Raw genomic sequence first — 13851 nt, forward strand, 5'->3', positions numbered from 1 at the left:
ATAATTCACAATAACCCATCAGTTCTCTTCAAGCAACTGGAAAATATCCCAAATATACTGATCAAAGACTAAAAAATGGTCAAGTATGTCATAACATTCATCTCATTATCCCATAAGGACATTGAAAGAAATAACCAACAATATAATCAAACTCATCATAGAGCATACCAACACATTACCATGCTTGAATTTTAAAAGATCAAAGATCAAATCAGCATAATACCATAATCACAGAACTCCCAAGCCTCTAGTAGACATCCTAGAACTGGTCAACGCACTAGTCAACCCAAACCCAAAATATAGACAACATACAGATAACATAGTAGTTTCATAGTTTGGTTTGATTTTGAAAATACATTGTTGAGTTAACAAGGTTTTAGTTTCTAGTTTAATGTATGTCTCAAGTAGATAAAACTCATAGTTTACCCTTACAAATTAACCCGTTCTTATATTTGAATAAAATGCACAATTACCCCTATTTGATTATAAGTCAACTATTCCAAATAATTTAAGGAGTAATTATTATTTAAATTGTTAAAATAATAATAAAATAAATTTATAGCTTCATTTAAACAATACTCATTATTAATTAAACTTAATTAAACTAATTTTAATTAAATTAATTAATAATTATGAAAATAACCAACTAAACTAATATCCTATTAATTAATAAAATTATTAATAAATTCATTAATTAAAATTAACTAAATTTAAATATATTTAATTTTTTTAATAATTAATTTAATAATTAATAAATTAACTTATTAATAAAAATATTAATTGAAATAATAATAAAAATCAATTTATAAAAAATAACATATATAACAAGTGTATTGTTTTTAAAAGGCCAGTTGGCCTTTAAATGGTAGGCGACGATCCTATTACTACCATAGGGGCCTACGACAGCAATAGTACTTTGTACTGCTGCTATCACAGTACCTTACGGTCAGTGACAGGTTAAAGCCACTGGCAAGTAAGGGTGGGTGGGGTAAAACCCACCTCCCTTCAATATGCATATATATATATATATATATATATATATATATATATATATATATATATATATATATATATATATATATATATATATATATATATACAAAATTCTTATCAGTACTCTGATAGGAAAATTAGAACAAACCAATCAATTTTTTAATTTAAAAATTCCATTTCATTTCAAAGCCCTTCCCAATTTAATTTACAATTTTAATTCTTAATCCTCACATATACAGAATAAATCAATATGAATACCAGTAATTTCAAAGAAAGATTGAGAAGTTCATCACAATGACATTTGGAAAATGATTCAACAATCATGAAGAAGATAGGATTCAAGAATCACAAAGAAGATAGGAATAATAAATAACATAATTAACTATGCAAATCAAAACACAAGAATCTACCTAGATTCTGATGCTAAAATCGCAAACACCCAACAAAATTGTGAGAGAAATTTCTTCTCTCAAAAACTTCTCTCTAAAAATTCCTTTCCCAAAATTTGCGGTCCCTTGAAAATGAACCCTCAATTGTTGATAAGGAGTTCTCTCCTAAATTCAAGGCATTAATTGTGTGATCACCCAAGAGGACTCCTTGCTTACCACTCTTTAAATCTTTATTATCTTTCTTTTATGTTTTTATGCATACTTTATGCAATCTTAAAATTCTTTAATAGATTGATATCTTTTCGATTCTTTAATCTATTTTTCAAGCATTAATTGATAAAATATTTATTAACTAAGTAATAATAATATTTAACATTTATTTAAAAATGATCTCCTAAATATATTATTATTAAATTAAATAAATATTACACTTTACAATTAAACTTATAATTTTATCTTTAAATTTATTTCTTTTTATTTAATTAATTTCCCAATAAATTAAATATAATTAAATATTAAACACATCATAATAATTTGCTATTAAATTAAATCATTAATTAAATCTTTTAATTAGACTTAATTGATTAAAAAATCACCAAAGACCTATAGGATGAAATATGAAAACCCATCATAGAAAAACACATACAAGATCAAACTAAAGGATTATAATCATGAGTTTATGTCATACAACACATTCAGAAGGTAAATGCCTTAGATACTTGTCCTAATTTTCTAGAACAAATGGGTTTAAAGGTTAGAATTTGGACTCAAGAATTTATCTCCCCTCTCTTTTCATTGAGATAATGTGATAGGGTACGCTCATCTTGGCAATTCAGAGAAGTTGATACTTGGTACTTGCAATCTACATAAACTCCATGCATGTACAAACACACATATATACTAAGCTAAATAGGAAATGGTAGGAAGTGGTGCATCATGTAGATCCTGACTAGTAGGTAGTTACGCCTCCCTTCCTTAACCACATTAGATACATCATACATAAAGAAAATATACATGTACACCATACACATGCAATATGGGGTAAGTATCCATAAGAAAACATGTATAATAATCCATCTAACTAACCATCATCAATATCTAAATCACTATAATAATAATTATGCATACATGAAGTACATAGGATCAAGTAGTCTCATCATAAAATCAATTGAATATGAAACAATATCTAATAATCTCAAAAATAATGCTACTAATCATCAAGCATAAAACTAGCCGAAAAGAGTTTGACAATTATAACAAAATGTAAACTAGGGGTAGACACTACAAAATGTCAAGAACAATGTTGATTTATCAAGTTTTAGCCATGTTAATTTTGATAAATTAGGTAAAGATGAGAAAAATCAAGTGGAAGAGGCATTATATGCCATTATGTCAAAGTTCAAGACAACACCACTAGAATTTGCCAACTTAGTATCTAAAAGCCTATATGACATTGTTGAGTAAAAATGACATTATTGTCTAAATTTGGAAAGACAAATCAGGGAGACAACACTAGGCCAAGTAATGCCTGAATTCACAAAGGGACAAATTACTAAGGTAGTAAAGGAATATGCAATTAGGTTTACACCTAAATATATAGCCTTTAGCATTCTACAAAATAATATTGAAGATGTTGTTAAGAAATCAACACAAATATGATAACTCATTTATGGGTAACCATTGTCAAGAAAAGAGAAGTTGACCCTTCAAAGGGTAAAGATGATGACAAGGAAGATGATGATAAAGATAATATAGTTGGAGGAGAGACAAAAAGAAAGAAAATGATGAGGCAACAATGGAGCAGCAACAAGAAAAACAGAGTGTGCATGACACATAATTACCAAGTATCAATCCTCCCCATGACAAAACCAAAAATACTAAAACTATAACTATCAAGGATTTTTCTAATTTATCAGTTCAGAACAACAATCCTCTTACTACAAAAGATTTAAAGAAGATCCTAGATCAATCTACATTGCAACCCAAACTATGTGATAATCCAAATTTGGTTAGTGTAGAAGAACTACAAAACAGTAGTAACTAATGTCAAAAGGGAAAAGGTGAATCCACAAGAACTACCTTCCATCATCCCTTCAGTTACTCATGTACAACCTTTGACCCAAATGATAGTAGACAGATCTACTAAGGTTGATACAATTGAGAAGAAAGTAGAAGAGAAAGACACCATTATAGGACAATAGAAGAAAACATGACAAATAGATTCATCTATACCTACAGCACAAGAACAAGGTGCAAGCCAAGTCTTAGTAATAGACCAGGGAAAGCTTGAAGAGATAGAACCAAAAGTGAAGGAAAAAATGGCCATCCAAGCACTGGTAGCTTTACTAGCAACTAGCACTCCTTCTACACAAACTCTTTAGAAGCTAAACATAGATGCTACTCCATTGCAAATCTTAGTTCCAAGCCCAAGCTCATCAAAGGTTGAAAAGGTAGTACACTATGGAGACATAAGCCTTGATGAAGAAATTATTATTCCAAAATATGATTATGATACTATGACATTGGAACAAATAGGGATTTTATAGCAAGCCTTAGAAAGGAAAAAGCATAAGAAAATGCTTAGGAGAGAACATGGACAAAAGCAAGCACTTCAAGATATTAAGGACATATTTCTAGATGCATTTAGTCTACCAACTCCTGAAGAGATTGAAAGACACTAATAGAACAATCGATAGATATAGTGGAGAAGGTCAGTAATGAAGACCTTGATACAAATGCAAAACTATTGGAATGGTTAGAAAAGAAATTTTAAAGCAAGGTAAATGAGAAAATATCTAGTGAGATAGCACTAAAACAAGTTGCATTGGAAACCAAGATTAAGGATGTGAAGAAGGTACTTGAGAATGTATTCTCACTATACACAAAACTATGCAATTCTAGATTCTTCACCCAAGAGACCAGAAGTCACATTCTGAGTTTGGAAAGCCAAATATCTACATTAGGTGCAAGACTACCTACAAATCCATCTTAGAGTGAGAAGCATTTTAGGACATTGCTTCAGACATAGAGTCAGTTAGCTATCTTAATAGTAGATGAGGCTAACATTAGAGCCAAACTGACATGCATACAAGCTACCCTCACCCCACATATGGAGATACTACACAAGGAGCTAGGCTATGCTGAAACTCTATTGAAGAAAGACCCCAATCTTTGTACTTTAGATGGTCTAATACACCTTACTGCCAAGCTTTTAATTCAAATTAGGTCATTGGATGTTGCATGTGATAATTGGGATGTAGCCCTAAAGACCATAATGGATGTCCACAAATCTTTTTTGGACAAACACACCATAGGTGTATAGCCCATTTGACATAAGTTTCAAAAAGGGGGAGAAATATAATATGGGGGAGTATGAACAAAAGGGAGAGAAATAAGAAAGGGGGAGCATAGTAGAAGGAAGAATACAATAGAGAAAAGACATATCATTGGGAAGATATACATTTTTGGGGGAGAAAGAAACAAAAAGGGATCGATATCAACTAAGAGAGAGCATATCAAATGAAAGAGTATTAGTAACGTAACATATTGAAGTTGAAGTGTATTAGTAAAGACACATTTACTCAAAGAGAGCACAAAATTTTGGATACAATATAGACATATTAACTTAGAGGGAATTATCCATTTTTGAGGTATACAAGTTAGTGAATTTTTTTCAAAATTTGAAATTTGTATATAAGCCAAGTCATGGATATGTTATAGTCGAGAGATTAAGAATGATAATGTATATTCAAGTGTTTTTGACACTCATGTCAAAGGCGAAGATAGTTGATCTCATATTAGTTTTGATAAGTGAGTGTCAACACACTTAAGTCATTTACTTAGTTCATGCCAAACTAGAAGTACATGCCAACCACAACATGTAAATACTAGACTATATTGAGTTCCAATGAGTGCCGAGTACATAGACCATGCCAAGTGATCCAGGAGCTGAGTCAAGAGTGGATGCCAAGTAATGTAGGTGCCAAGTCACAATATATAGAATAGTGCATATCCAGCATAAGAGACTTCATATGCCAAGTGACATAGTTTTGACATATTTTTTTGTAATGGTACAAACAACTATAAATCATTTTTGAACCGACTTAAGATTATATTTTGATATTTTGAAGATAAGGAATAATCTCTATTTGGATTCACTATGAAATTACATGCAACCTATCAAAAAATGGAAAGGATTAAGTGGAAAAATGGATGAATCTTAGCTATAGATTCATGCCTAACCCTAAGCCACTTAAGTCATCTTAAGGAGGACAAAAACCCTAAAATATCAATTGAGTGTGTAAGGAATTGAAGGTGTGAAAAAGGATAGTTTTCATGAGAAAATAGAGCATTCAAGGTAACTTAGAAGATATGAAGAAAGAGTGAATTGCATAATCAGTTAGAGAAGAATAGAGGGTAGAGAAAAAGATACAACATTGAGACATTTGATCATATAGGATCAAGAAGACATTGTTTAGAGGTGATCTATTATTAGGCAAGCAAGTTCCAACCACAGGATCTATGCTAAGACATTTGAACAGGTTATTTTAGTTAAATCTCTCAACAGAGGTCCTAACAAGTTGTATGAAATCCTTTAATAGGGTGTTTACCTAGTTGTAAGCTGAAGTCCTCTAACAAGTCACACTTCTACTAGGGTGTTGAAATCCTCTAATAGGGTGAGACCTAACAGTCTTTGTAAGCCTTTAATGGGGTAGACTTTCATAGGGTAAATCATGTTTCATGGTCAAAGTATTGTAACATCCATTGGATACACTTTATTAGTGCACTAGTGAAGATCTGTGGGTGCCACCCCCACCCCAGTTTTACCTTCTCACTTGGAGGGTTTCTGGGTAATCATATCTGGTGTTATGTGTGCGAATTCTTACATGGTTATATGATTTAGATGCATATGCTTTACATGTTATTTCAGTTTACTTATTGAATGCATGTGATGAATGTATGGTAAAAGTTTTATGGGTCCAAGTTTAAACTACTAATGATTTACCTTTGCTATTGGAATTCCAACACTTCCTGAATCAAATTAGAGATTTCATAGTGTACCTCCTTCCTTAAGGCCGACCAAGAATGCCTAAATGTGGGTTTGGGAGATGATAATTTAAAATAGTTAAATAAAAATAATTTTTTTCTCATGAAATATGAATTGGTTGGAAGGTTTAGAAATTTATGGCTGATTTTGACAAATTTTCTTTAGTGGATCATAAAAAGTTTGTGGCCCATTTTAAAAGAGATTGCTAGATTCATCTCTTTGTGTGTGGTTCCACATAGTTGTTTTTGAAAACTCTCAAGCTCATGACATTATTCTTTCTAATTACCTATAAGACTATGACTAATATTTACTTATGTTGAATCCTTGGCATGTTTCCTTTGATCTAGCTATTGTGTCCTTCTATATGATTCCAATATGGGTAGGACTTATGAACTCTCCATAATAATTTTAGTTTGATTTCCATTTTCAAGCAATTGGTATCTTTTTGGGAAAATTCTTGGTGGTTGATGAGATTTTATGAAGTTATTTACACAACACATTTGCATATATATTAGTAAATGTGGATACCACCAAATAACTCTAAGGATATCTAGATCACTACTAGACATGGATGTTGGAAGACTATGATGAAATCCTTTCTTGATGCTGTAAATTATTTATTATTGGCCATTTAGCTACCCAATACATTAAAACAAACTATGACACCACTTGGTGGAAGGATTTTTTCCTTCATCATTATTCAGTTGAGAAGACATATTCAATCTTGAAATGAAAATTCAGTATTAAGACCCTTAAGAAATCTTCTAATGATAGGAATTTGACATAGTGCAAGGTAGGAGAATCCCCAAAGGAGATGTCCTAGCCCCCAGTAAGTAAACAAATGATAGAAACATAACACAAGATAACAACAATGCAAGATCTGATACTAAATCATAAATCTATATTCATATAATAACTATTTACATGCAATATGCTTGGCTAGAAGGCCTTCCTAGTTACAACCAAATACAACAACAATTCTGCAAGATCCCTCAAGATCCAACTCAATCCTAGCTAGCCTGGATTTGTAACATAAAAACAATCTAGTAGAAACCTCCAAGATCTCAACTTGTGCTCGCAAGCCACCAAGTAACCTCCTTTTTTCTAAACCATAGCTACTAGCTCTTCTCACAAATGCACAACTCCACCATAATCCTATTGTAAACTACCTCACATTTGACACTCTGAATTAGGAAATCTTTCTCTTCAAATACTCTCCAAACTCACTCCTTTGAATGAATGATGAATGAATAAAAAAAAGACTCCACAAGACCCCTTACTTATACCCAACTAAGCCACAATTCAACCTAGAAATTACAAATTAAATGCATATTTAAGCCACATGTTGGCTCACAAAAAAAATTAAATACAAAATGTTAACCCTCAAATTAGCCCACAATTAACATGTGATAACCACACAAAAATAATTAGGACAAGCCCCAATTTTACAACCAAGAACTCTAGTCAGCACTAGTAGACTGCCAAGTGACAACAAACTCCCAAGTATCATTGAACTCTTAATACATGCCGAACACAACAGACCATGCCGAGCTCCAAGACCATGCCAAGCTCCAAGACTATGCCAAACTCTATAGACCATGTTGAGCTCCTAGAGCATGTTGGGTGCCAGTCCTTCTTTGACTGAGTACTAGTCCAAGCACCCTCCAAAGAAACTACTGAACCTCCTACCATGAAATCCAAATTAGTCAACAAGAAATCTCAAGATGCTCCTGTATCAGACTCCCCAGGTAAATAGAAAAGTGTGTCTCACACTTTGATGCCCTAAGAAAGATCAACAACCATCTTCATCTTCACTAAAGGCTTCCACTCCAATAGGGACAAGAAGACCAATCTATACATCATCCATATCTACATCATTCTGTCAAACACTAGAATCTCAATCACCCAATCAACATCCTCACTCCTTGGAACAAACTAGGAAAAATGCTTCATTGACAAATCCTCATCCACATCATCAACTAGTGAATCCACACCAGCAACAAAAAACTCCACATCATCAACACATGCCAAACTCAAAACACCAACAATCTCATTGCTAACAACAAGATGATCTATACCATGCAACTCACCAACAACAAATGGATCATCCATGATAGAGTGCTCTACAATATCCATGTTAGACCCAACCAATTGATCATGAAAACCTATCTCCATCCCAGCATCAACAATATTAGGAATATTCTCAGCAATAGCCTCAAGTTTCTCTCCAAGTTTTGTATCAAACTCTACAAACTTATCAACAAAAACAACCTCTTCCACCTCAACCTTGTTATTCCATCTTCTCTCTTGAACTAGTTTTCTAATTGGCTAGACAACTCTCCTCCAAATTGGTAGACTCCAAATCTAGAAACATCTGCAAAATTTGTTCCTTATCCCATCCTTAACTCGATATAAAAAACTAGATTCAAACTAAGCAAACATCTTAGAAAACCTCCATTCGACCACATCATAGAGATTCAAAATCACCATAGGGTCCAATCCTCTTGGAACCATCTCCCAAGATCTCTGCAAACCCTGTACAATAAATCCTTCCCACACTCCTTGTGATAAAATTGAATTTTTTACAAGTTAAATCATAACTTGCCACCTCACACAAATAATCAGGAACCACATCACAAGTCTAGGACCATAGATTTGCAATCCACAAACTCTCTACAATCATGCCTCAATAAGATCAGTCTTCCATCTCTGCATCCATCGATCCATCTACAAGCCCTCTATAATTGTAAGTCAAAATCATGATTTTCCACCTCACAACCAAGATATATAGGACTCCAGAAAGAACAATACACCACCAAATCAAGATCTTCTTGGATCAACTTCTCTCAACCCCAGTCTTGGTGTAAACTACCTCAACTTTGGTGATCTATCTACACGCTTAGGAACAATTTTTTCTCTAATACTTCCCTACGTTGTATAAGGTATGAGACTCCCCAAAGGATATATCCTAGCCCCTAGCAAGTAAACACACATCAGAAACACAACACAAGATAAAAAAAATTCAAGATATGATAACAAATCACAAATCTATATTCATATAATAACTATTTACATGCAATGTGCTTGGTTGTAAGGCCTTTTGGGTTATGGCTAAATACAACAACAATTACAAAATAGTTTTGAAAGATCCCTCAAGATCCAACTCAATCCTAGCTAGCCTAGATCTGTAACATAAAAACAATTTGGTATAAACCTCCAAGATCTCAACTTGTGCTTGCAAACCACTAAGAAACCTCCTTGTTTCTAAACTGTAGCCACTAGCTCTTCTCACAAATGTACAACTCCACCACAATCCTACTGTAAACTACCTCATATTCAACTCTCTATCCAAAAAGTTAGGAAATATCATTCTTCACCTACTCCCTAGATTCACTCCTCCTCCGAATGAATCACTCCATAAATGAATGAATAAAATACTCCACAAGACCCCTTATTTATACCCAACTAAACCACAAGTTGGACTAGAAAATACAAATTAAATAAACCCCTTGCATTAAATGCATATTTAAGCCATAATTCGGCTCACAACAAACATTAAATAAAAAATGTTAACCCTCACATTAACCCATAGTTAACATGTGATAGCCACACAAAAATACTTAGGACAAGCCCCAAGTTTACAACCAAGAACTCCAGTTGGCACCAACAGACTATCAAGAGACAAAAAACTCGCAAGCATCACTGAACTCCCAATACATGTCGAGCATAATAGAACATGCTGAACTCCAAAACCATGTCAAGCTCCAAGACCATTCTAAGCTCCAAGACCATGCTGAGCTCCATAGACCATGTTGAGCTCCCAGAGCATGCAAAGTAACAATCCTTCTTCAATCGGGTACTAGTCCAAGCACCCTCCAAAGAAACTACTAAAGCTCCTCCTATAAACTCCAAAGTAGTCAACAAGAAAGCCCAAGACACTCCTACATTAGAATCATCTGTCTATTTTGAAAAAAAATTCCTCTAGGCTATTGATTGTCCACCCTCAATAGAACATGATGATGGGCATTATATTTTTCTACAAGTAAGAAGATAATTTAGAAAATTATAAGTTTTGGAAAATTTTGGTTTGAGGAAAAATAACCCTTAGGTATGGTAAGATAAGGGATTGAAGGAAGATATTTGGATAATTATGTAAAGAAGTAAGAAGAAAATTAATACAATTTTCAATATTCAAGCTCATTTTCTTGTGGGTTGTCATTAAGGGCCCGTTTGGTAGCTGGAATTAGAACGGAATTGGCATTCAGAATTCTAAAAAAATTCTAATCCATTGTTTGGGTCCGCACAATCGGAATTGGAATTGGAAAAAAGTGGAATCCGGTATCCCCATTTGACCCCCAAAACGAGGATTCCAAATTCTTTCAAATACTTGTTATTTGGAATTCCCGTTTTAATTCCCATTTTAAATCCCATTTTTTGAAAATGAGGATTTCAACTAAAATAAAATTTGATTGGGTTTGACTTCCGGATGCCCATTTGGGGGCACTTTTTTTTGCACTAATTTTTGAAATTTAATTTTTTTAAACGTGGGGAAAATTTTCTGCTATTACTTGCTCATATATTTGCCACTGTTGAGTAATTTATCAGGCTTTTTCCGCCTGATCTACCTCAGTAGTTACTGCAAAAAAGTTTGGTAAAATAACTTTTTCACATACATTGTTTCTCAGTTAAATGAATTGTATGCAGGACAAAAACAATCTACTCTATTGATTTTTTTTCTGGCGTAAAAGTGTTTCCAAGTAAGATTTTGTAAAAATTTAATATAAAAATTTAGACTTTGCACCTGCGAGTTTGAATGTTGTGATGATCAAATTTTTTATTGGATCTCTACAAATATATATATATATATATATATATATATATATATATATATATATATATATATATATATATATATATATATATATATATATATAATGGGATGTTTCTGACTCTTATTTCATCAATTCTTGTGATTCGGATTCATTCAACGAGACTTGAACAATATACATATTTCATATCAGTAATTATGTGAATTATAATCAATGGTATTTTTTTTATAGAGCAAGAGTCATAAAAGTTTTAGTATCCATTAGTACAATCTTGTCCTCATCCGTTATGATAATGTTTACTTTCAACATGACTTAATCTTTTTATACTTGTTAAAAATGTTTGGACTTCAACAAACCAAATAAGTATTGAATTTTTTTGCATGATGATAATGCTACAGCTGGATGATAATATTTTGCATGTTATTTTGGCTAGTATTCCAATTCCACAATGTGCAACCAAACGGAGGAAATATGTATTCTCACAATGAATTCTTGGTCAACCAAACAGTCCCAAATTTGATTCCCTAATCATAATCTGGATTCCAAGTTCCAGAATCCCAAAGCCAGCATTCTGAATGCCAATGCTTAATTTATATTCCAGCAACCAAACGGGCCCTAAGGTTATAGTAAGAAATGGATTTTTTTTTATCTGTAGTGTTAGGAGTAAAAAATAATGATGTTATTTTGGTCTTGTATTGGTGAAGCTTGTTCATGAGTTTTTGTGGCCTTTTAGAATATTCTAATGTAGATCTTTAATATTTCAATTCAATGGGTGCAACCCATCTATTTCTATTTGAAAAAATAGATACATGACATAAATATTAAGCATTTATTAATTGATATTACTAAAGTATAAGTGATTTTTTTGTCATTTTTATTATTCTTTTCAATTTTTTAAAGTAGAAACTCTTGTTCAAGTGAAAGTGTCATTTAGACAATTTTATGAACCATAATTTATGAATAACAAATTATAGATTTTTAGATATATTAAGTGTTTTCCTTTCTAAGTTTTGTATTTGAGGGTTATATTTAGCCATTTCAATAGATATGTGATTTTAAAAATAATATGTTTCTTTACAAGTTCATTAATTATTGACTTAGGTATAGATTTTTTAACCTAATTTTTTGAATTTAAAAAGAAGCAAGAAGTTGCTGACCCAAGGTACAAACAAAACACACTACTAGAAACTGTTAAACAAGAAATTAACAGCACTAGTGCAAGACATCCATAGAGATATCAAGTAAGGTCTATGTCTATTAAAAACAAAGGTTCAAATGTTGAAAATCCACCAACCATAGTCTGCAATGCTAAGGATTAGCATGGGACAAACCCTCACACTAGCTACAATCTCAACCCAAAAACAAGAACAAAGGACCCAGATGAGCCCTTTGAAACTAACTGTTGGGTGATGCGACGCGCTCCCCTGCCCACAGGTGGTTAATTATGTGGTGTTCCATGTTCACTGATAGTCATGGCTTTTGGTGCAACGGAAAATGGGCCCTACAATTGGTATCAGAGCTTGGTTTTGGCTTGGTCATGGGTTCAAATCTCCCCGGTGCCTTCCCGACCCACATAAGCACCTGGTATGCACGTCGAGGGGGAGATTTTTGGGTGATGCAACGTGCTCCCCTACCCACAGGTGGTTAATTATGTGGTGTACCATGTTCACTGACAATCATGGCTTTTAGTGCAACGGAAAATGGGCCCTACACTAACAACAACCACTTGGCCATAGGAGAAAAAGAGACAAAGAGGGAGAGGAAACCTCATCCTCAGAAGGCCCAAAAAAAATCACAAGCAATAGGTAGCCTATTCTTCTTACAGCCTTATAGCTATAGGTCCATATCCAACAAAACCATCAATTCAAGTCAATTGTCTCAAAAATCTTCAGTGCCCCCGCAAACTCCCTTCCCACCTCAATAGTGAAGGGATCATCCTCAATAGTATTAGGGGGAGGGAAGATCCTGAATTTAAAGTTGGGGGAAGAAACTCCCAAACATCCACTCTATCTCTAGTGTTCACCTAGGTTCTATCCCCTTTGATAAAACTAGCCTCTGCCACCAAAACTGTAGAATCAACTCCACCTCTATAAGAGTCAATCTCATAGTTAACATTGCTGAGGACTCAATTAGAAAACTCCACATCCACTTTAGAGGGACACCCCAAATCCACAAGAAAATCTTGGAAGAAGCAACAACCCCTTAAGATATGTTTCTACATTAAAGTTGGTACAAATTTGGTTTACATGTAAATTATTCTTAGGTACATGACAAGTTTACTAACAAATATGAGATTTTTTAAATGTAAAATTATGCATTAAAAATAAATTATGTTGATACTAAAACACATTAAAATTAGCTATATCATTTTGAAAGGGAAAATAAAAGGGTTTTGATAAGTTTCAAAAGAACATAAGTCATAGTCCATATAAAAAAGTAAAGTAAAAGGATAAATGTATATGAATTATATGAAACCTATAGAAATTGACAAGAAATTGAATAATCATAGCCAAGAAGAGCCCAATATACTTATAGCTTGATTGTGTCTCTTTACTTTGTCTTAAAATAGATATAATCTGTTGTTAATTCTAAC

The sequence above is a fragment of the Cupressus sempervirens genome, chromosome 7 (genome assembly GCF_028749045.1).
Source record: "Cupressus sempervirens isolate cs-2001-9-10 chromosome 7, ASM2874904v1, whole genome shotgun sequence".
Taxonomy (NCBI): Eukaryota; Viridiplantae; Streptophyta; class Pinopsida; order Cupressales; family Cupressaceae; genus Cupressus; species Cupressus sempervirens.